The following is a 24,881-nucleotide window of genomic DNA, read 5'->3' as shown; positions in this document are numbered from 1 at the left end:
GCTGCCACCGCCCCGGGCTCTCCTCTGCTCCCTCTGCTCGTGTTGCCCAAGGCCCCCAGCCAACAAGGCTCTTCAGGATCCTACCCCAGAGCCTTGGCAATCTCCCAGACTCCTGGCTTGCTCCACAAGAAGTCTGAGGTGAGGGCCAATTGGGTATAGAAAGGACCACTGCCCTCAGCCCTTAAGACACTCAGAAGTCAGATCTGAGATCTAAGTGGCTCGCCATCCCTGAACTTATAGAGAAAGTGTGTGCGTAGCTACCATGTGCCAGACTGCTAAGCTTCCCACCTGGGATCTCATGTAACCTCCTAACCGTCCTGCAAGATGCAGAGGAGTCCCATTTTACAGATGGCAAAACCAAACTCCAGGTAGGGCACTTTGAGACTTGCCCAGGGTCCCACGGCCAGGCCAGCAGTGAAGCCAGGGACCAGGCAAGGATGGGCTGCCTGCAATGGCCAATAAAGGGCGGCCCTCTTCTCCTTGCCACTCTTCCAGCCCAGTGATAACCACTGGCAGGGGCGCTGGTACTCACTCCCACCCTGCTCCAGATTCCTCCTGTGCACTCGCTCATTTAATCCTCACAACCACCTCTAGGCATGGAGAAACTGAGGCACAGAGAAGATGATTATCTCTGGAGCCCAGATTTGAACCGAGGCAGCTGAGCCCCGCATCTCCACTCTGCCACCTTTCCTAAGGGACATAGCTCAGTGGTTTCCTCCCCCTAAGCCCCGGGCTCCCCTCACCTCCACCAAGTCAGGGAGGAACGGACAGGACCATCCCCAGGTCACCACGGAAGAACGTCGTGGCTCTTTTCTTCCCAAGGCTCCCAAATCAGCCAGGATCTCTCTTCATCCTGGCAACCCCTTTCATCTAGGAAAAGCCCCATCAAAAGGTGGAGCTTTCCTCCCCAGGCAACTTTGCACCACTGGGTGGTCCTTATAGGAAAGATGGTCCTGTAGGTCCAAGTTGACGGAAAGTAGGGCAAAGACACAGGGTGAAAACAGGACAAGTGGAAAAAAACAACTTAATACTACCCCCTTTGCCACATCATACAACCCCCACCCCAGTTCATGTTCTGAGTATGAGAACATCCCACTGCCTTTGCTGGGACTGTCCCCAAAGCCACCCCCTCCTGCCCCTGCCTTAGAAATACCCATGCCCCTAGCACTGAGCCTCAGAGAAGCAGAGGGGGAGGGGGGAGTGGTTCAGCTCTGCAGAAAGCCCCTGGCTTCCACTCCTCCAGGCTCTGCATCCCACATCAAAACCCCTGCCTGAGTCTGACCCCAGGTCTGACCCTGCCTTAGCAAGAAATGAGGAGATAACATGTTTCCTTCCAGTCATCGAAGCCACAACCACCGCCTCTCCCACACGTCTGCCTGGTAGCTTACACAGCAGGCACCCCATCTTCCAGCGGCTTCTGCTGAATGGATGCCCCCAGGCAGAGTTTCGCTTAGGACGTCTCCTGGGGTTGGCGCTGCAGGGTGTCTGCAGCAGAGCCCTCAGAAGGCAAGGATCAAATTGCTGCTGGGCCAGGTTTAACTCTGCTGCAGTCACTGGACCTCCCTGGACTCCTGAGGGCAGCAAAGCTGTGACTCTGGGAGGACCAAGCAGTGGACAGAGGTCTGGCCTCTAAGGTCTTTTCCAGGTCTGAAAGTGTGCAACTCCCAGGCCAAATTCCCACCATGATGAGGCCTTAAGATCAGTCAGGAATGAAATTCCCTCACTGAGTTCTCTCCCCGACCCTCCCAGGAACACGTGAGGCCCCTTCACCCTCAGATGCTAAAGCCCAGGAAGAACAGGAGGGATGTGGCCCCTTGCAAGGGTCCTGTGGGGGCTGGGAGCCCAAGAGTGGGCTCCCCGCTTAGCTGCGCCGGGAATGGGCTGATCAGAATGGGCTTTCTAACTGTGAACATTAGCTCAAAGCTCCCTCTCCTTCTGGAAAGAAATGGAAAGCTATGTGATTTCCCAGCAGAGGGGGAGAAAATTCCTCCTCTTCTTAAAATTGGCACACATGGAGTCAGCCACACATCGGGCTGTCTCTGGAGGGGGTGAGTCTGTGCACACGCCAGCCGCAATTGCACATGGGCTTACGCGTGCACGCCCTTTTCTGGTTGCTTTCGTTTCATCATCCTCGCAGCTCTGCCCATGGAGCGCTGAACACTGTATGACCGACCCAGCTTTTCACTTGTCATCTCTTTATTCCAGTATGATTTAGGCTCAGCTTAGTCTCATGGCCAGTTGGGGTCACGCCCTTTCTTCCTTCTCTCCCATCCCCAACATATACCCACATTGTTTTTCCAGAACAATCTCAGCATTGCCTTCCAGAAGAAGCTGAAAGGAACAGAGTGGACACGAGAGCAAGGGGAGAGGAAAGTACACTGCAGAGTTAGAACTCGGCCTAACGCTTTCTTCCCCCACCATCTCCTCAGTTCCTACACACACACACACACACACACACACACACACACACACACGGTGAGAGCGTTTGGAAATTATTTTCTGCAGACTACAATGTCCAAAGTAAAACCCAATGGATACCAGTCATCTCAGAATATCTCAAGATTGAAAGGAAACTAAACATCACCTAGTCCAACCATTTTAAATCCCTTCTACAATATTCTAGCCTGTATTTAAATATCTTTTCTGTTGGAGAACTATCTCCCAGGCCAACCCATTCTCTTTGGATGGCTCTACGCTTAGAAAGTTTTTCATTATGCACAGATGAAAAAGCCCCAGTAGTTTTCAACTACTGGTCCTAGACCAGCTCTTCACAGCCATCTAAGATGAATCTATCAGGCCATTCCCACACGGTACCTTGAGGAGGGGTCGACAAGGCCACCATATGATGCCACCACACACAGTAGGAAAAGTAACCCATTCCTCACCTGCTGGAAAATTGTCATAAAAAATAGAAAAATTCTGCAACGTTTATGATGCAAGTGAGGTTTCAGGGGAGAAGCAGAGGAAGCTAGCCTGGCTACATTTCGTTTGATTTAGGCTTCATACACATCCCGGGTATGGTCATGATTCCCACCAGGGCAGTGAGTAAGGTGGTCAATGCAGACAGTGTCTGCCTCCTTGGCCTTCACCTGGAAAGAAGCTTCCAGCCTAAGAAAAGGGCCTACAGAAGAGTGTGAGTAGCTATATAACCTCTTCCAAGATTTTCTGCCACCTCCGTCTCAGGCTTAGCTATTTCCAGGGGAGGCTGACCCCCAGCACTGTGGCTCTAGGAACAAGGCTGAGGCGGATCAAATTGTTGAATGGCTGACTGAAGCACAGTAAATTAAGTGATTGATGACCCAGCAGTTTCAGGAATAACTTTTCTTCTGAAAATGCTTCTTAATTAACTTTTTGGGGACTATACCTCACTCTCGAGAACCTGATAAGGGTCATGGGCTGACTGACCCCTACAGTGTCAAGAGGTAGCGGGTCACTGCACAGAAACCGTGCCATAGGCTCCCACTCTACTGGACATTCATCAAGACTGTTTCTCGGTAGACTGTCCTGTCATTCTTGGGAGAACTGGCAGCTTCCTGGAGCTGCGCAGAACCCAGAGGCAGGAATCCACGAGGTTCTAGGCAGTGGAACAGGAGATTCATAGTTTACTTAGATATGTTTCCACTTCTTATCAACAATTATTCCTGCAAGCTGCTTTTTTTCCAGTGGAAACTCAGTCCTCAGCTTTGTCAACAAGATCTCTGGGTTGATTACTGCTCTCCAGGTAACTACCGGAAAGTGTGGGCAGTGACGGTGACTAGTGAAGGGAACCAGTCTGTGCGTAGCTGCAGCCCAGAGTCTGGTTTCCTAGCAGAAGAAAACTGAGACCGCCACAGGGGAAGCGAGTGGTCTTCCTCGCTTTTCTTCTGGGATCAATGCGATCTCTGTATCACTTAGCCTCTTCCGGCACTGCAGGAAAGGTAGTACCCAAGCCCCAGGTCCTGCCAGCTCCAAGCAAGATATTCCGGATCCTTGGTATCACAGCCCTTGTTCAGCTCCACAATCACTTGGCCAGCCTGACACCTTGGTTACCTGACTACACTCCCACTTCCCCCAGAGCCCCTCCCCGTGTCCTAATCTACAAATAGAGACATGAGCGCTCCCAGGTCTCAGGCGGTCACGGAGACCGAGTTCTCCACGCAGCACTCAGCACGGTGCCCAGGACACCAGAGTTTTATATGTTTGCTCTCATTATTACGGCAGTTACTGTTAGTACAGTCACGAAGAGTTCAGGACCCAGAGAGGTCAGGGTCTTGATCCCAAAAGCCCCACCCCAAACAAACATTGCCCAGAAAGCCACGTTTCTTAACTGGGAAAAAACTGACCACCCCACCCATTGGCTGTGGCTCCCAAAAATCTGGCTGCTAGGGACGGGGAGAATGGGTTGCTCTCTTCTCTCCCCAGCAAGCAGAGAAGCTGAGCTGCACATTTGGACTTTCCCTCCACAGGGAAGATGACACTGTGGCTACCAAGGTGCCACCAATTACTAATCACTTCTGCTCATCGCCAGTCCTTTTCCTCTCTCACCCCAAGTCTCTCTCCTACCTCCTTCGCCGTCCAGGGCTTATTGAGCATCTGTTCTCTCCACGGTGGGACACTGGCTCCGCATACCATAGCATCCCCTTTGTGTTCTCAGGGTGGTGGCATTTCCTTGCCCCACTCCTGCCCCTCTGCAGGCGGCAGAAGGCTGCAGAGGCCAGTGGCTCTGTCATGGCCCCAAACCTAGGCACTGGGCTGGTTCTGATTTAGCAGGCCTAGACTGCTGACTGCTCCCCACTCTTGGTAGCCCTGGAAAGCCACTGAGGCCTGTGTCAGAAATCTACGAGGGTCCCCAGGTTCTCTGAGATAGGCAGGGCTGGATAACTCTCTACGAGTCCCATGTCGAGTCCCATGTTTGTGCGTGTTAATCGCTCAGCTGTGTCTGCTTCTTTTCAACCTCAAGCCTGCCAGGTTCCTCTGTCCATGGAATTCTCCAGGCAAGAATACTGGAGTGGGTAGCCATTCCCTTCTTCAGGGGATCTTTCCCACTCAGGAGTCAAACCTGGGTCTCCCGCATTGGCAGGTGGATTCTTTACTGTCTGAGCCACCAGGGAAGCCTCATTTACCCAGAGACATCTTGTCTGTCTTCAGCATTATTCGCGAGGAGGTGAACACTCCTCCTGTATTCCTGAGGCTTCTTAGGAACAGGCCAACCTGGGAGGTTCCCGTTTACTTTCAAGGGCAGGCCTAGTCACCCCCAACTTGCTCCTCAGTTCCCATGTAGAATGATGTCCTCCGGAGAGCTTTTCCAGAGTTTCAGTCTGGTCAGAATTCCAGCCATCCTGCTGTGTAGACTTCTTCTTGGGGACTCTACTGGAGAACCAGGGAGGCCACAGCATTTCCTCTTGGCCTTTCACTGTGGTGGCCATCGGTTCTGGTCTCTGATGCCTTATCTCTGATGGTGACCCTTGCCTTGCTTTAAGCACTGACTATATGGCAGGCCCTACACAAGGAGCCGGAGACACCATGGGAAGCCGCACAGAGGCCCGACCTCGTGAAGCTTACTGTCTACAGGGAGAAAAGGACAGGAATCTCCAACTCGGATCTGGGCTGCAATGCAGGTAAGCACAGGTGTGACGGGAGCAGGTGAGGGGCACCTGGCCTGGTCTTGGAGAGGCAGAGAAGCTCTTCAGAGGATGTCACTTCTCTGTCTCCCAACTGAGACAGGAAGGACCATAGTTCTAACAAGATAGTGGTGAGAGGGTAGAGAGAGGTCAGGCAGGTGATACTGAATGAGCAAAGTCTTCGAGGCAAAAGGGAAAGAGTGTGCTGGAGGCAGAGAAACTAGCTCTATATGGCTGGCTGGGTGGGTGGGGGGCACCAGCAAGAAAGAAACCAACTAACCACACTCATTTCAGTCGGAAGTAAATTCCATTCTTTCCACTACTGAGCACTTCTTCTAGTAAACCCGCTGACTCTCAAATACCAGGAATTTTAAATTGTTGCAGTGGTATTTTGCAACCAAAGACTTTCAGACTCCATTCAGATTCCCGTTCCAACCTGAGTCAACCTTGAGTTTTGTGAAGGAAGTAAAAACGGGCCTCCTACTCTATGGTTCATGGAGAATGGACCCCTGGGTCATCTGGGCAGCGGGCCTCTCTGCACTGACTCTTTGCCCTGGGAAGAAGACCATCAGTAATTGTGTGGGAAAGGAAAGGTGGAGGGGAGAATTCTGGAAAATCCAGCCCAGTTAAATAAGAAAATGTGAGAGAAAGCCAAAAGAGAGAAGAAAAGGTTCAACAAGTGCAGACGGAAGCTGTGAACAACTCAGTGGCATATCACCAGCCAATCCTTATTTAATGCGTCCATCTGTCTAGGGCAGCCAGGTATGGTTGCCAGGCACAGGGAGAACTGACTTACCACACAGCCGACCGGTCCCCAGACCTGCATCCACCAGCCGCCTCGGCTCACTCCTGTCTCCCAGTCCACAAGGTCACTTCCTTGTTCCCAGAAATCCCTCTAAGGGCATCAGCCACACACACACACACGACGGTCACAAACAACTTGCACCATGGACACGTGCAGGAAATCCCCTGCACCTGCCAGCCCATACCCCAAGTCCAGAAGTCCACGCTCACTGCTGATAGCCCTTAGAGCTATCACTGAAGATAACCCTTTTGCTTCTCTGTTTCAGGCCAAACCACGGGAGGATTCTTCCCTGGGGCCGCAAAGTGGTAGGAAATAGCAGCCTTTGTCCTAACCCTTGAACTGTCTCCAAACTAAAACTCTCTCCCCCAACCCTACCCCTTGGCCATCTTCCTCTTCCTTGTTTTTCTTTGGCACCTGGGGCAAAGATGGAACTGATTTGCTGCACAGAGCGCCATTCAGTGCTGCCCAGATAATCACGATGGTGTGATCACTCACCTAGAGCCAGACATGCTGGAATGCGAAGTCAAGTGGGCCTTAGGAAGCATCACTATGAACAAAGCTAGAGGAGGTGATGGAATTCCAGTTGAGCGATTTCAAATCCTAAAAGATGATGCTGTGAAAGTGTTGCACTCAATATGCCAGCAAATTTGGAAAACTCAGCAGTGGCAACAGGACTGGAAAAGGTCAGTTTTCATTCCAATCCCAAAGAAAGGCAATGCCAAAGAATGCTCACACTACCACACAGTTGCACTCATCTCACACTAACAAAGTATTACTACTAGCTAGCAAAGTATTACTCAAAATTCTCCAAGCCAGGCTTCAACGGTATGTGAACCATGAAATTCCAGATGTTCAAGCTGGATTTAGAAAAAGCAGAGGAACCAGAGATCAAATTGCCAACATCCGTTGGATCATTGAAAAAGCAAGAGAGTTCCAGAAAAACATCTTTTGCTTTATTGACTATGCTAAAGCCTTTGACTGTGTGGATCACAACAAACTGGAAAATTCTGAAAGAGATGGGAATACCAGACCACCTGACCTGCCTCCTAAGAACTCTGTATGCAGGTCAAGAAGCAACAGTTAGAAGTGGACATGAAACAACAGACTGTTTCCACATCGGGAAAGGAGTATGTCAAGGCTGTATATTGTCACCCTGCTTATTTAACTTATATGCAGAATACATCATGAGAAATGCTGGACTGGATGAAGGCACAAGCTGGAATCAAGATTGCCGGAAGAAATATTAATAACCTCAGATATGCAGATGACACCACCCTTATGGCAGAAAGTGAAGAAGAACTAAAGAGACTCTTTGATGAAAGTGAAAGAGGAGAGTGAAAAAGTCGGCTTAAAGCTCAACATTCAGAAAACTAAGATCATGGCATCTGGTCCCATCACTTCATGGGAAATAGATGGGGAAACAGTGGAAATAGTGACAGACTTTATTTTGGGGGCTCCAAAATCAGTGCAGATGGTGACTGCAGCCATGAAATTAAAAGATGCTTACTCCTTGGAAGAAAAGTTATGACCAACCTAGACAACATGTTAAAAAGCAGAGACATTACTTTGCCAACAAAGGTCCGTCTAGTCAAAGCTATGATTTGTCCAGTGGTCACGTATGGAAGTGACAGTTAGAGTATCAAGAAAGCTGAGCACTGAAGAACTGATGCTTTTGAATTGTGGTGTTGGAGGAGACTCTTGAGAGTCCCTTGGACTGCAAGGAGATCCAACCCGTCCATCCTAAAGGAAATCAGTCCTGAATATTCATTGGAAAGACTGATGCTGAAGCTGAAACTCCAATATTTTGGTCACCTGATGTGACTGATTCATTTGAAAAGACCCTGATGCTGGGAAAGATTGAAGGCAGGAGGAGAAGGGGACGACAGAGGATGAGATGGTTAGATGGCATCACCGACTCAATGGACATGAGTTTGAGTAAACTCCGGGAGCTGGTGACAGACGGGGAGGCCTGGCATGCTGCAGTCCGTGGGGTCGCAAAGAGTTGGACACGACTGAGCGACTGAACTGAACTGAACTGTGCCATTCGGTGCTGCCTCAGGGGATGGGAGGAGCTGAGCCCAGGCCTCCAATGCAAAAACCTCTTTCCCTCCTTGGCAGTCAGCCATCTGCAGCCCCCTAGCTGCCCACCGGGACCTCCACACCATGTAACAGAGTTTCCACTACCTTCACTCAACACTCCGAGCAGAGGCAAACAGCCCTGGACCTGCTCAGGGCCTGCACTCGGTGAAAGGAGCCTTGAGTGAAAGAGCATCTAGCTGGCTGGGCAGGCTGCACACTGTTGGCCACTAGTCAGGCTGACCAATGGGCAGCATCCTAGGGAAGAGGGCTGGTGCTTGTGGTCATCATGGTCCTTTGGGGGAAAGGTGGCACCCCTCCAACCACGGCTTCCCCTTTATTCCCTGACCCCTCACTTTTCCCAGAACTCCCCCTGGCCTGAAAAACAATTCTGCAGCCAGGCTCATCAGGAGCCCAGGATTGAAGTTTAACAGAGACACAAATAATTCTCTTGAGTGAGCTATTTTCTGCCCAGCTTGGGGAACAATGGCTCAAGGTAACAGGCAGTGGGGGGAGGCGTGGAGAGGAGGCCGGCCTCCAGCCATCCATTGGTTTAGGGCATTCCCCAATGCCCATGCCATGGGGCGGGAGTTTCAGGGAGGTGGAGACCTTAGTCAGGGGCTCTGGACTTTCTGGCTGTCCCACCTACCGCACACCCTCACCTGTGGATATCAGGTGAGAAGTGAGAGTGGCAAGTAAGAGAAGGCCTGGGGGAGCCAGGGGCTCCTGCACTCCGAGTTGCAGGCCTTTGTGGCTACTGCTCTCTTATGGAATGGAAGGAAAAAATATCAAACACTGCTACTTTACCAAGCCTCAAAAAGGGGGTTCTATATCCGTTCACCTGTCTTACAGGAGTGCTGTATCAGCTGAGACTCAAACATATGTTACAAAAACCATTATATTCCATACCAACATTGGCTATTAGTTTACAATTCTCCTCCCAGGTGTTTAAGAGGGCGAGGAAGCCTACATTCAGGGGCACAGTGGAAGGCTGGGAACGCACTCTGAAGTGTAACACGTGGAGAATGAGCCCTTCTCCGTGAGATCACAAGAGAGCGAGCAGCATGGCAACCTCACAGCCCGGGAGAGCCTGCAGTGCTGGTAGGGCTTCAGCCCAGGCTCGAGGAGCATCATTCATTGACTGCCAAGCCCAACCCCAAAATGCCACTTTTTTTTTTTTTGCCTCAAGATCTTTTCTTTGATGATTAAGAAAAGGAAACTTTTGTTTTCTCTACACTGAACTTTCCTTCTAATATCTATAGGAAAAATATCTGACTGGGAAGACAGAATAAGGGAAGGAGGAGGAGGAAAGGAAGGAGAGAGGGAGAAAGATAAGGAGGAAAGGGGAGGATTCATTCAAGGCCTATCAGATGGCAAGATTTCACTATTACTCTCCAGGAAGAAGCACTCTGCCTTGTGAAGTATCATGCAATGGGACTGAACCCATGGAGAGGGATCACTCATGGCATTAGTAATGAATTCTGTGCACATTAGGGCTTTCCTAGTCCCCCTCCAGGGAACAGTCATCTCTTAAAAGAAACTACCAAAAAAAAAAAAAAAAGAAACTACCAGAGGATACACAGGAAGCTAAACCCGACCATGAATCAGTTCGGTTTGTCACCCTTCTCCCTATCACCACCAGTGAGTATACATTTTTAAGTCACTTGTCAATGTTTAAAAAAATAGATTTCACTTTTGAAAAAAATCTGGGTGTCCAGCTTCCTATTAAAAAAAAAGGGGGACATTTTGGCCACACTGTTCTGCAATTCCAGGTGACCTGCTGGTCTGAGTGGGGTTGCCTCTCTAGAACAGGCTTGTGCCCTCCACTCCATCCCACCAGGGTTTGCATTCGCCGTTACCCACCTGGCCCTGATCCCTGGAACCAGCCTCCAGTGACAGCTGAGCTCTATGGTCAGGGAGACAGTTGAGCAAAGAGGTTCTGGGAGGCAGCCTGTGTGTTAGTCTCTCTGCTGCTGCTGCTGCTAAGTCGCTTCAGTTGTGTCTGACTCTGTGCGACCCCATAGATGGCAGACCACCAGGCTCTGCCGCCCCTGGGATTCTCCAGGCCAGAACACTGGAGTGGGTTGCCATTTCCTTCTCCAATGCATGAAAGTGAAAAGTGAAAGTGAAGTCACTGAGTCATGTCTGACTCTTCGAGACCCCATGGACTGCAGCCTACCAGGCTCCTCCGTCCATGGGATTTTCCAGGCAAGAGTACTGGAGTGGGATGCCATTGCCTTCTCTGGTTAGTCTCTCAGTTGTGTCCAACTCTTTGGGACACTATGGACTGCAGCCCACCAATTTCCTCTGTCCATGGAGTTCTCCAGACAAGAATACTGGAGAGGGTAGCCAATCCCTTCTCCAGGGTATCTTCCAGACCCAGGGGTCAAAGCCCGGTCTCCTGCATTGCAGGCAGATTCTTTACCATCTGGGCCACCAGGGAAGCCCAGGCAGCCTGCCTGGGTCCAAACCCTGCCTTCCCTCCTTGCTAGCGGTGTGACCAGAGCCAATGACCTGGGCTCTCTAAGCTTCTGTTCCCTCACCTATCCAATGAGAAAAATAACAATGCCTACCTCATTTGTCTGTGAGGATTAAATGAGACAATGTGTGTAAAGCGCTCAGCATAGCACCTGGTGCATGGCTCCTTCTCAGTAAGTGGTAGTGTTTGTTATCATGCAAACTGTTCAATAACTGGAAGGATTCGTCTCATGTTTTAGTCACATGAAGCAACTGTCCTTCAACTGTCCTTTTTAGCTTAAGGGACCCAGTCTACCTACAAACACATTTCCACCCAGTAAACTACTGAGCATATCTGTGATGAGTTAGGTATCTTAGGTGTAGTGATGACACCTCGGACATGGGGTTCAGTTCTGTTCTTGAGGGCTCACAGCACAATGCAGGGAATGGACAACTGAACAGTCATAGCCTCGTCCCCTCCCAGCCCTGTCCTACTACTGGGGAGCGTGGCTTTCAAAGGAGAGCAGGAATGCATCTGACTCTTCTCTGTCTAGGCTCTACACCCTCCCAGAGCCTTACTGAGAGACACTGAGGGGGAAATTAACTCCATTTCACCTCCAGTTTCTCATTTAGGAGTTCTTCCCTACACCCAGGTTAACACAATTCCATTTCAACAAAGCCATTCAGATCTCAGGTGGTGATCATTACAATGGAATTTTACCTGAGGCAGCCCATCCCCCACTTCTTAACAGGGCACCCAAGAAGTTGGTGTGCTTGCCAGAGAGGCTGGGCAGAAGTAACTTCCCGCCTCCGGCAGAAGCCTGGAAATTCAGAGTCTTTTGGAACGAAGAACTCTGCCCCGAAGGTGTTTTCCAGCATCACCCTGGCCAGCCTGGAACTGCCCCACTCACCCTCCACTGGCACCGCCTGCTGCCTCTTTCCAGGCCTCTTCAGACAGGAAGGGGAGGGAAGGGGAGGAGACAGAGGAGTCTCAGCTCCCTCCGGCTTGGGGAGACAGGACCCTGTGCAGGAAAGGCGGTGGGCAGGGGAAGAATGACCACACGTCGGGTCTTAGAAAGACCTGAATTTAAGTTCTAGCTCTGACTTGGAAGTTTTGATGGTTTGGGGCAAGAAATTTAGCACCTTAACTTCCTGGAACTCAGTTTCCTCATCTGTATAGTGGGCATAACAATATCACCTACCTCATAGGATTATTGAGACGCACACACGAGAAGATGCATGCAAGACATTTAACCCAGTGCCTGGAACGCATAAAGTTATAGTAGCCTTTTGGTTTATTATGATTATCAGCTATTACATAATATGTTAGACTCAAAAGGGTCAAAGGTTGATGTAGAGAGAGACATTCAGGGAGAGCTGGGGGTGGGGGTGGCTGAGGATGGGCGGGGCCCTGCCACGGAGCCCAGCCTGGGCCTGGTGACCAAGATGAGGCCCAGGGCACAGGCACCCGCCTGCCCCTGGAGCTGACAGGCACAGACTAGATGGGTAATTACAGGACTGTGGGCTGGGGTGGCCCATGCAACTGCCCGACCAGCCACATTCTTTTATTCTGTGGGTGGCTAGGTGGGTGGGCAGCTGGCTGTTTATATAGCTGCCAGGACACTGAGTACATCTAATATCATTTAAACCAGCACCCATTCTCCCCCAGGCAAAATATTCAACCCTTGGAAGGGGAAGGGGTTCTCTGTGGGCATTCTGCTCCTGTCCACACGGCACTGCCTCTGTTCTCTTCAACTCATCTTCCAGATACTCCCTGCTCTCCAATCGGACAAGTCAGAGAGTCAAAGAACAAGGCCAGACTCTGAACAGTTGGTCAGTGGAGACTATTCAATTCACTTCACTTGGAGTCTTTAAATGATCAAGAAGCCTGAGACACTCGTAAATTCCACCACTGTTCCCAGCCCCATGTGCTCTGCTTAGCTAGCACACACACGATTCTGATACTTCCACGTCTTGTTCTTAAAATCAGCGTTCAGGAAAAATATCCATCCCTCCCAATCCACTTGGCAGGAAGGCAATTCAGGAAGTATTAACTGAGCATCTGGTATGTTCTCAGCCCCGATATCACCCTTTGGTTGAAGTGAACAAAACCCCAAGTTGTGGGGAGGATGTGGAGCCGCCGGACCCATCTCCCACTGTTGGTGGAAGCCCAGTGAGGAAGGGCTTCAGCTACACATGGGGACCCTGAACGGGGCTCTCAGAGTCAGGCTGTGGCATTTACAGGACCATCTGTGCACAACACATCAGACAAGCACATGCATAAAGCCAGAAACCGGGTCCTTAGGTGGAGAATTATACAATTACTATAGCCGAATGGCAGCCCACTCCAGCGTTCTTGCCTGGAGGATCCCAGGGACGGGGGAGCCTGGTGGGCTGCCGTCTATGGGGTCGCACAGAGTCGGACACGACTGAAGCGACTTAGCAGCAGCAGCAGCATAGCCGAAAGGGACTTTGGAAGCTCACCTAGTGTCACTTCTTCCTTTTAGAAATGAAGATTATATCAAGTGTTAAAAAGGATGGAGAACAATAGGAACTTTTATCTGCTACTTAAAGGAGTGTTTCTGGTAAGACCATTGTGGAAGACAGCTGGTGCTATAGGGTGATGCCAAGCATGGAATGCCATGTGCCCTAGAGAAATGCCTACACACGCACCAGAAGACGGCCAGAGCATATTCCCAGCAGCGTTAGCTGATCGTAATAGCCCCAAACTGGAAAGAGTCCAAACGTTCATCAACAAGAGGAAAGATACAAATTGCAGCACATTCTTAACGGAATACGATGCTGTGGTGAAAGCTAATCAACACATCTGTGTGCTTCGACATGGGTGAATCTCAGAAACATGAGACTGAGTGAAAAAAGTGCGTCACAGATAACACACATGTATGTAAACTCAAAACACGTAAAGTTGAACAATACATTGTTTGTAAAACAAACAGAGATGATAACTTGCGAAGGAAAGCAAGGACTCATTAATTAAAATTCATATTAGTTTCGCTATTGGGTAGAGTGAGGAAGGGAATGTAAAAGGCAAGAGGAAAGTGGGTTTTAAAAGGTTTTGAAATTGTTCCACTTCAAACCTGGGTGGTAGGTACCACATATATTACACTAATTTTGAATCTGTACATAGGACTACTCGTACTCTTGTATATATGATACATTTAGTTAAAAAAAATAAGACTCTGAGCCCCAGAGAAGCTAAACAACTTTTTAAAGCTCATCAGCTAAGAATTGACAGAAAGAGAAATCAAGTTACTCAGTCTGAGTTTAGCCATTCCTGGATTCTAAAACATCCTCTCACAATGATGAGTTTCTGGTCTAGTAAATTTAAAACAATTGCAAGAGTCTTTTTGCACTGTTAAATCGCCAGTGTCTTGCATGGTGCCTGGCACATGGTAGGTAAACCTCAGCTCATATCTACTGAGTGTCTGCACATACTCTCTCTTCCAGGGCTTACTTCGTGCCAAGTGCTTGGCTTGTATCATCTGTAATCCTCATACAACTCTGCAAGGGAGTTACTCTCCTTCCAGTTTACAAAAAAGGAAACTGAGATTCAGAGAGACCAAGAAACATGCCCAAGGTCACGAGCTACAAAGTGACAAAGCCAGAATTTAAACCCAAGTGTGTCTAACTCAAATCCAGTGTTTCTCCTGTCCTATGAGGTTGCTAATAACACTACATGAGAATTCATTCATTTACCAAGAACCTCTGAGAATCCCACCAAAGGACAGTTTGAGTGCTTCCTACTGTCTCCAGGCTCTGGTGTCTGGAGTGGTTTGCACAGCCAGGCCCAACACCGGGTAGAGCAGTGCCTGCGTGCATGCTAAGTCGTTTCAGTCATGTCTGAGTCTTTGCAACCCTATGGAGTATATCCCTCCAGGTTCCTCTGTCCATGGGATTCTCCAAACAAGAATACTGGAGCGGGTTGCCATGCCCTCCTCCAGGGGATGTTCCCTGCCCAGGGACTGAACCTGAGGTTCTAACATCTCCTGCATTGATAGTAGGGTTCTTTACCACTAGCACCACCTGGGAAGCCCATAGAACGGTAATCATGGGTAAACTTTACATATGGGGCAGGTCACTGCATCTTTACTTTAAAGCTTGGTTTTCCATATACATGCTGGAGAGAATACAGTAAGTCCCCTACATACGAACCTTCAAGTTGTGAACTTTCAAACATTAGAAAGTGTATTCGCATATCCAGTCATATCAGGCAGTTGTAGCTTGGCCTCCATCTCCTATTGTTGATGATCCCTCAGCTCTACCGTCTCCCACCTCCTCTCCCTTCTCTAGTTGGTAACTCTTCTTGCCTGTTCACTCGATGCCAGTCCCTGTATGCCAGCCAGCCACTGTACTTTTCAAGGTATTGCACTGTAAGATTAGAAAGTTTTTCTTTATATTTTGTATTTGTTTTTTATATATTATTTGTGTGAAAACCTATTACAGTACAGTGCAATATAGCTGATTGTTGTTAGTTGGGTACCTAGGCAAACTTTGTTGGGCTTACAAACAAATTGGACTTAATGTGCTCTCTGAACAGAATTCACTAGCATGTAGGGGGCTTACTGTACTCATAACCTAATTCAAAGAAAAGCTAGCAAAGCTGGGAAGATGAAAGGAGACAAGGAGAGTGATCAGCACAGTATCTGGCAGAGGCTGTCAGGTGAGGCTGGAATCCAATTCTCTTTCCGCGTGTGTAGGTCCAGGAGCATTCCTTAAGGGACAGCCAGGAGAGGAAGAGGTAAACAGAGTGAGACTAGCTTCCAGTTGACCCATGGGACAATGGCCTCTTCTTCCCTGGTAGACTTAGCACTTAGATGCTCATCAATAATGTGACTTGTTTGAAATTGAGTTTATTTGCCTTCCAGACCATCCAAGTCTTGTTTTATTCATGCAACCTCTCCACACGGGTTCTTGTCTGCTGCTTTTACCCAAGTAAGGAACTCAAGAAAGTGGGACAGGCACCAAGGTCTGAGGCTCTAGTGGAGGGGGACTTCTTCTGAGAGAGCACTGTCCCCAGAGTAACCTTCGGGCAGACTGAACTCACTCCCAGGTCACCTCCTTCAGACTGGTGTGTAAGTCCAAACCTGCCACTCAGGAACATTTCTGCAGGCCTCCGTACAATGTGCAAGGCAGGCCCTGAATGCCTGTGGCCGCCTGCTGAGAACAGAGGTGTCAGGTTGCCCAGAGGCTAAGACCGACCCGGTGTGGGTCCTGACTCTCCCACTCACCAGCTGTGTCACCTTGGCTCACCCTCCCTGAGCCTTGGTCTCCCATCTGAAAATGGAACCTGGTTGTGGTTCCCACGTCACAGGCCCTGGCAGGTCTGGGAGGCAGTGCCGCACCTGATACCATGGAGCCAAGCGTGCGGCAAGTCGCTGTTCCTGGAGCTACAGCCTCAGTGCCAGCAGGTGGCACACACTGAGCATCTCACTAGCAGAGCTCTGGGCCTCGTGGGCGCCCCACAGGGCCTGGAAAGTCACGCGTGACCTCAGAAGGCCAGTGAGAGGAGCAGCTTCCCAAGGTGCTGCCCACGCTACACTTCCCCGCCAGTGTGGCTGCCAACGCCCTGCTCAGGACCAGGGCTCTCTCCTGTGTAGAATGGGGACTTTGTGTGGCATCTGGTTCTGGGAACACTGCTCGGTCTATTCCTCGGCACGGGACCTGCCCAGCAGGTTTGCAAAGGCATGACACATGCTCAGACTCCTCGAGAGTCTGCTATTTCTCCCTCTGGCTCCCGCCATGTACTCACCAGCCTGCCACCCCTGCCACCCCAGAAGGTCTCTCCTCTCCCCTCCCCACAAGTTGTTTCAAAGGGTAAGACTTCCCCAAGAGGTCTTCACCTGCCCTTTTCATTTGCCAATGATGAGAATGACTTCCTTCCTGCCACAGTAGACAGTGTTTGCACAGTCATCAAAGAGGCTCCACCCTCACATCCCCGTCACTCTCAGGCTGAACCTCCGGGGATTCTCCAGGGAACCCACCCTGAACATCTGGACCACCAGGACACAGGACTCAGAAGGGAAAGTGGTTTCTCTTCCACATGTCACCATGTCAGGATGCAGCGGCTGCCACCAACGCCTTTTAGTCTGGGTTGAGCAAGAACAGTTTGTCCCCACCCTGGACCATTTCCCTAATAGTCAGACCTGCTGAGAGTCAAACTCCAGCGTCCAGGGGACCCGACTCCATCTCCTGCTCTGCAGCTTCTCTCGGCTCCTACCTCCACTTCACTTACTATATCCTGGGAACCTGATCACAAGTGACCCGTGCCCTCTATCCACATGGTAAGGTTTGACTACCCTTCCGTTTCCGGTTGTCTACCCGCGTTAATGCTGAGCTCCCTTGCCAGGCGGCGTGGCCCCTGGAGGTCTGGGAAGATGCATGGACAGAATGAAGAGACTGCAGAGTTGGGGGAAAAGGGAAGAGGAAGCGTGAGGTTGGGTCTTGTCTCCAGGATAAATCCCGGTTCCCCCAGGGGCAGCTGAAGGGGAGTTGGCAGGCCTTCCTGTCCCTGTCTGAGGTAGGGGTGGGGCAGGAAAACCAAAGGTGAGGCCGGTCACAAATCAAGGGTGTAGGAAAGTCATGGGGAAGGGAAAGGGGGTGAATGGTAGGCTGGTCCTTAGAGAGGGGAGCGAGGAACAGTGCTGCCCTCAGGGAGAGACTGCGCTTGGAGGTAACGCCACATTACAGGTTACCCCCAACTTCCCTTCACCTTTAAGCCCCACCCCCATCTCCTCCTCATTAAACTCACACTCACCTGTCTTTCCTTCCACACCGTGACCTCAACTGGGTCCGTGGCGGGGTTCGTTAGAATGCCTTAATGTTCCAATTTGTCCCGAACAACTTGGGTTTATGTCTACTGTCCTGACAGAACTATTCATCTCACCTCTTTCGCTCTCAGTTTGGGCAATAAATTTTACAGTCACTCTGTCTAGCCCATCCAAGAGGGGGCTGACACAGAAGGTCAATGGCAAATCAGAGCAAAGTGTAACTAGAAATATCAAGACCACACCACTCCCAAGCGTCAGCCTGGCTGGCTTCTGCCCAGCTGGATCCCCTGAGAACAGGACAGTAGCGGAGGGAGAGCCCAGGACCCACTGCCCAGCCTGGGCTCAGACCGTCTAGCGGGAGGAGGCCCAGTCTGGGGGTTCTGCTTCCCGTCATCCCTCAAAGGACCTAGTACCATGCTGGGCACACAAGAAGCTCTGAAGCAACTCTTGTCATTTGCTTACTTGTCTTTTCCTGCATCCAAAACACACATGAAAGAAAAGTGAAAGTGTTAGTCACTCAGTCGTGTCTGACTCTTTGCAATCTCATGGACTGTAGCTCATCAGGTTCCTCTGTCCATGGGATTTCCCAGACAACAGTATTGGAGTGGGTAGTCATTTCCTCCTCCAGGGGACCTTCCCAACCCAGGGACTGAAGCTGGGTCTCCTGCATTGCAGGTGGTTTCTTTACCATCTGAGCCACAGGGAAGCCCACATGAGCCGTGACAAACGGAAAGCTGGAGCTCCTATAGCTCATCCTGTTAGCAACACACCGGAGAGCCATCCCGGCTCAGACCTCCAGGCGCTCAGGACTCTGGCTCTCTGGCCACTGGAACCCACATGCTGGACGTAGGCACTGGCCGTTTCTAGGCGAGAAACTCCAGTTCTCAGGCAGGACGGCCGCTGCCTTCTCAGGATGTGGGGTAAAGAAATGAACAACTGCAAGCCCTTCTCCTGTCTTGGTCTGGCCCATGAGGCCCCATGCTTTCCTCCAAATGTGGAAGGCACTGGCATTGGCACTGGCTATTTGCTCTGGGAATAGAGGGTGGGAGTCCAAGAAGACCTCTTGGTGTTTCTTCTGGGACTCAGTCTCCAAAGGAGATTAATTCTGAGGTCAAATAGGGAAATAAGACCGAGAAATCACAAACACAAGTTATTAGGGCACCTCACACAGCATCAGACTTTCTACAACATTTATTTGAATAAAGTGACAGCCTTGGCTGAAGAGCTGTGAGGAATTAGAAAAACTTCCTAGCCCTCTTCTTCCCCTTCTTCCTTCTCCTGCTCTCCTCTTTTCTTATGCCTTTTCTCTTTCCTCCTTTCTTATCCATTATCCTGGAAAGGGTCCAAGTCATGGTTGATGAGGGACAGCCAAACTGAAGCCATGGGACCCAGCCAGAGCACACACTGTGAATTCCCCAGCTTTCTGCAGTTTGAGTCAGCCCTATGGCCCGGCTGTGGATTCTCCTCAAATGGGTCCAGAGAGGCTACTGAGGTGGTTGCAGGGGGGAAAGAGTTCTGGAGCTCCTACTTCTGCCCAAGGATCTGAAGCACCCAAAACAAAAGTCAGAGAGAAATGTGAAGTCTTAGTAACAACCTCCTGGTCTGACACCATTTCAGAAGGACCTACAATCTCTTCCGGCACTTTGACAAGGATGCGATGGGGAAGGTCTCCCCCAAACGTGACACTCTTGGTTTATAGAGTTGACGCTCCAGTGTCCAGATAATCCATTTCCACCTCAGCAAACCACCTCTATTTCCCAGCCCAACTTAAAACCTTTGCCAACGCCATGGCTTCTCTCTTCCCAGAATCTTCCCTGATTTCTTGTGCATAGCCATCCCACTAAGACACTGGCAGCTAACGAGATCACTAGGCAAACATGGAATGAGGGACTGGAAAAGTCTGCAGTGCTGGGATGCACCTCCTGATCCGAGGAGAATAAGAGATGTAGATTTACCACAAAGCCACAGCCCCTTCACTGTCAACCCATTCTGGAGTCATACCATAGCCATCCCGTAATCACTGCTGTGCTGTGTCCCCTTCAGGAGTGGCCACCACCGGCTTCCAGCAGGGAGCTGGCGCAGAGCTGAACTCTGCCCAGGAGAGCTTTTGCAATGCTCAGAAAATGCCTGCCCAACTGCTTGCCTGGGCTCTGGCCCCTCTGGCTGCAGCTGAGCCCAGACAGGAGGCTGGCTGACTCACTCACCACACGGAGGAGGAAGACGAGGAGGACAAGATGCGGGAAGGGCCTGGGCTCACAGGGCTTTCCCAGCCCAGGCAGCCTGGGTCTCCGTCTCAGTGGTCCATGGTGGGGAGGGGACAGTGTCCACCTGCTCCCTGGAGACCATACGATGTTTCCTCCTGCATACTTCCCCTGAAACCCTCTCCACCCACCACCCACAGATGTGGGGCTCCTCATTCCTCCAGTAGAAACTACTCCTTGAGTCCCCTCCTCAGTTAGATGCTTGTCTCCCAGGTTCATCCGGACACCTATGAAAGGGGTTTCTTGAAAAAATAAGTCCAGTGCGCTAGGGTCAACCAGGTCTAAAATAATTGGTAGGGTTTTGTTTTTGTTTTTGTTTTTGTTTTAAGTCAAGGAAAAAAGAAAAAACTCCACTTAAAAGATCCAACTCCATCATCGCAGGTGACCATACACGGCCCTACAAGATAACAAGGCTACACACACCCCACCCCCAGAAGACCTCAGCACCTCCGAGAGCCAATCCTTCGCTGTCTTATTCCTCCCGCTCACGCCAAGGCGCCCAGACTGGGGAAGGACGCAAACGCTTCTGATTGCTCAAATGCCGAGCACCCTGCCGGAGCAGCATTTCTGCATTCGGCTGTTTGAGCCCCGAGGAGCTCGCCGCTCCCCCGTGCCAGCCTGGCACGAACTTCAGGTCTTTCTCAGACCTCAGGATCCCCTTAGTGCCCCAGCCTTAGGGCACGAAAGCCCAGTTCTCAGTCGCCAAGTTTACCCAGACTCTAGTGTTTGTTCCGGGGCACTGAGGTCCGGAATTCCCGAAGCCCCCAACCCTGCGCCGCCTAATCTCGATTCTGGGACCCCCCCGCCCCCCCGCCCCGCCACTCCCGGGTGCGCACCTGGTCCTGCCGGTGGGCACGCTGCTCCGCGCTCCCGGCGCCGGGGGATCCGCGGCTGCCTTTTGACAAGCGGAGACGACCCAGCACCTGACCCCGCCCCTCGCTTGCCCCGCCCCCGAGCCAGCCCCGCCCCGGCCCCACCCACAGGTCCAGTCTTCACTTGCCAAGCGCTCCAACCGCGCGGCAACCATGCTGATTTGGAATCAACCACCGCACTCTCTCCTGGGAGACTGCCCAGTATAGACTGTCCAGGACTGCTGTCCATGGGCCCAGGCAAGCTCTGCCCTCCGTGAGCGAGAGCTTTCGATGGTTATACGTGTGCAGATCCACGAGTCTGCTTGCGATAATCCGTGATGCTTCCCCTTTCCTCCCGTTGTCGTGGTTCTACCCAACTCTCCGCGGACGCCTCCTCCAGGTGCGTCACCCCCACCTGGGATGACCCGGCCAGGACGTCTTCGTCGTCTGCTGGTCTCGAGAAGAGGGGCGGAGGCGCCTGCAGCCGGCACGAGCTGTTCTCCCAACGCTCTAGGGGGATCTTGGGGGCCAGCCGCCTTCGCGCTACCCCAGCCGAGCTCCAGGGAACTCAACGGGGCTGAAGTCGAGTCTGGAGTTGCACTGTATCCCTACTCGATGTCCCCACGGGTGCGACCACGGCTGACCACGTACTTGGCCAGTCTCGAAAGTGTCATCCAAGCAAGCTGAGTCTCAGCTTCCCTGGGCCCTGGGGCCCAACACCACCCACCCAACCATGCCATGCGACCTTGGTGTGAAGAGATGGAAGGAGGTGAGAAGCACATCTGAGACCTAGAATTGTAGGTGGATGCGGAAAATTCGCCGTAGAAAATGCGAATGGCTATGTGCTAGGCACCGCTGTAGATGCTAGAGGAGAGCCCAAAAGGTTGTGGTTCCCTCCTTAGAGCTCACTGTCCAGTGGGAGGATGCATAAATAGTAATTACAACCTAATGTTCTATAGTAGAGATGCCCAGGAAGTCATCCACCAGATGGTACCCCTGTTCAGGCAGGGAAGATGTTGCCATTCACCTTTTATAGAGGAGGAAACCATGGCTCAGAGGGACAAGCTGAACAGGTGGGACATTGAGATACAGAGAGGTTAAGTGATTTGCCCAACATTACACAGCTATGCAATGAGGGGCAGTTCTAAAGCTCAATAAGTTGTCGCTGCAGTGGCCTCATCCATTTCTGAAACAGTTATGCTAGGCTATAGAATAACCCAGCCCTCTCAAACTCTCAATAACTGGATCAAGAGAAAGGGACCAAGGCTAAAAAGAAAAAAGAACCTTTAAATAGCCAAGTTTGTTAAGCACTGAAACAATTCATTAAGAGAATATCATTGATACTTTCTCTCTGGAAAGGTTTTAAAATATAGAAGAAACACAGATTGATTGACCTTGGGAATGGGCTATCCATTCTGAGAAAACAGATGAAAGGAAGTGCCCCTTGGAAGATTCTGCCAGCCTGATGGATGGATTCCCTGCTTGTAATGAAAGCCAAAGAAAGGATCCCCTTGCCCAGAGCACCATGGGAAAGCTAGCAGCTATTTTCATGGGCAAGAGAGTTTAAGAGGAAACCTCTACCAACCAACACCTTGAAACACCCTCAGGAAGTTCCATGAACCTCTGGAAGAAGTTGATCACTCAAAAGTCACTTTGTAGTGCTTATTTGGCCAGGTGAACCTGGCATCTTGAAAATAAACCTTATCAAAAAGTGGTAGAAGATGAGTACTAAGTGCTCCATAGTAATTGATAGTGTCTTTCACAGCTCTTCATTTGACCTTCATCATGACATTCTGAGCCAGGCAGGCTGGAAAATACCCTCCCCATGGTATAACTGATGTGCAGAGGTGACAGAACCACTTGAACTCAAATCTCTCTGTACTTTTCATGGTTCCATGCTGCCTCTCAAAAAAAAAAAAAAAAAAAGTCTATAGGCTTTTCATCTATTGGATCACACACTAGATAACCCAGCCTTGGAGAACTCAGAGGTTCTGAGTTTGGCAGAATTAGCCATTAACCACTCCCCAGCACAGGTACTCATTAGTGTGTGTGTATGCACACTTGCGTTAGACTCTTTGTGACCCTATCAACTGTAGCCCACCAGGTTTCTCTGTCCATGGAATTTTCCAGGCAAGAATACTGGAGAGGGTTACCATTTCCTACCCCAGAGGATCTTCCCAACTCAGGGGGAGAACCCATATCTCTTGCGTCTTCTTCACTGGCAGGCAGATTCTTTACCACTGCACTACCTGGGGAAGTGGCACTCATTAGCCCCATCGCTAACCAATTTCTTTTTATCGTCCCCCAGTACTGGAACTGCTCCCTCTCATCTATCCCTCCAGGCCCTACCCTCTTCCAGGCTGCTCTCCAGGTAAAAATGTGCCCTTTGAGCCCTCTCTGTAGCACTCCAATCTAGCTGTTTGCTTTTCCCTTTTTTAGGGCTCTTTTCTCTTCTAAAAATTTTTTATGGTTATGGGTATGGTGGGAAGGAAGGAAAGACACTCACTCAGAAAACTCTGGGGCTTCGCTGGTGGCTCAGATGGTAAAGAATCTGCCTGCAATGCAGGAGACCCGGGTTCTATCCCTGGGTTGGGAAGATCCCCTGAAGCCGCCTACTGCAGTATTCTTGCCTAAAGAATTCCGTGGACAGAGGAGCCTGGCAGTCTACCATCCATGGGGTTGCAAAGGGTCGGACACAACTGAGCGACTAACGCTTTTCACTTTCAGCAGACTCCGTAACATCAGAGAGACACAGAGTTATGGATTCATAAAAACAAAAGCTACCAGGTCATCCCAGTTAGTTCTCTTGTTTTATAGATTAAAAAAAAAAAAGTCCAGAAAGGTAAACTTATTTATTTTTTCTAAGCTAGGTTAGGGTTGTTCTCTTTGTTTATGTTCCACATGGTGAAAATGGAATGAATAAATGGAAGAAACTGTAAGCAGTAAAAGCAATCCAAACAAAAGGATCTTCCTGGGATAGTTTTATCGAATTTTTAACTGCAACTGATAGTAAGAAATGATTTTTGTCATGGCTCAGTATACCCATGAAGATACACATTTTATAAAACAAGAGATGCCCTGCAATGTTTAAATTATTTTTCTCTTCCTTCCTTCCTCCCTCCCTTTCTTCTTTTTGTCTTTATTTTTGGGATCCACCAAATTGATTTCGCAATCCACAGTGGGTTGTGACCTAAAGTTTGAAAAATCCATTTTATTGTGAGATCCCTTCATTTAGAACCCTCAACATGAGATTACCAGAAAGGCCTTTGAGAGCCCAGCCTGGCTTGCACAGGGCACTCTCAGAATCCCGTGAAGAGTCTAAGGCTTCGGAGAATTCTACATCCAAGGCCACATTGCCAGGGTTAAGGCATTGAGGAAGCTTGTATCCACCCAATGTTTGCCTTTGTGGCCTTAACTCAGCTGTTATCCTACCAAGATCCTGCATTTTCCAGCTTTGGGGCGGTTCTTTCAGCCTCATGAAGTTTTATGGCATGTCAGGAATCCTGACTTCCCCAAAACAGAATAGTGGTGGAGGTGTTACATGCAAGGCCACACATAGTGAGTGTCCACAGACTTGGCTTGCCCTAGACAGAGTAGCTCATCACTGTTGATTCAATCCAAATCCGTCTGGCCCCAGGGCTCCATTCCCAGTAGCCCAGCTCATGTCTCCATCCTTGGGGCTTTTGGCTCTTGTCTTTCCCATCTGCCCCCATACCCTTGAGCCCTAGGCTGCCAGCCTGCTGGCCCACACATGGCGCTTGCTGGCACAGTGAAGTGGAGCCTGGGGGCCGGACAGAGGAAGGTGGAGACTCCCACCTGAATCTCCCAGCAGAGGCAGCTCCAGAGCTCTCCGAGGCTCCCAGGTATTTGCTGGGCTCCCATCCAAACCCCAGCAGACAATGATGACTCTTCAAGCCCCCATCCCAACTGTGGAGGCCAGTGGAATAAACAAGAGGCTCAAGTACTTTCCCACCTACAAGGGCCTGTGGCAGTCAGTTTTACAGCAACTACGATCACTCTAGCAGGAAATGAAGGGACCCTAT

The 24,881-nt window shown here is 50.4% G+C and overlaps 1 protein-coding gene across 5 annotated transcripts in view; it reads right to left on the bottom strand.

Annotated features, from left to right (window-relative positions):
* Positions 1-24,881, bottom strand: part of VDR (vitamin D receptor) — a 106,629-nt gene that overhangs the window by 37,155 nt on the left and 44,593 nt on the right. The window contains exon 1 of one of the 5 annotated variants that reach the window (XM_069580895.1): positions 20,824-20,956. The exons of 2 other annotated variants lie outside the window; for them this stretch is intronic. The gene's annotated coding sequence lies outside the window, so the exon portion shown is untranslated. Of the gene's footprint in view, positions 1-20,823; positions 20,957-24,881 lie in introns of those variants that run through there. 2 more of the 5 variants (XM_069580893.1, XM_069580896.1) reach the window with 2 other exon arrangements.

This window comes from Ovis canadensis, chromosome 3 (assembly GCF_042477335.2).
Source record: "Ovis canadensis isolate MfBH-ARS-UI-01 breed Bighorn chromosome 3, ARS-UI_OviCan_v2, whole genome shotgun sequence".
Lineage (NCBI taxonomy): Eukaryota > Metazoa > Chordata > Mammalia > Artiodactyla > Bovidae > Ovis > Ovis canadensis.
Note: the sequence above shows the minus strand (reverse complement) of the source record. Positions and strands in the feature narration are given on the sequence as shown.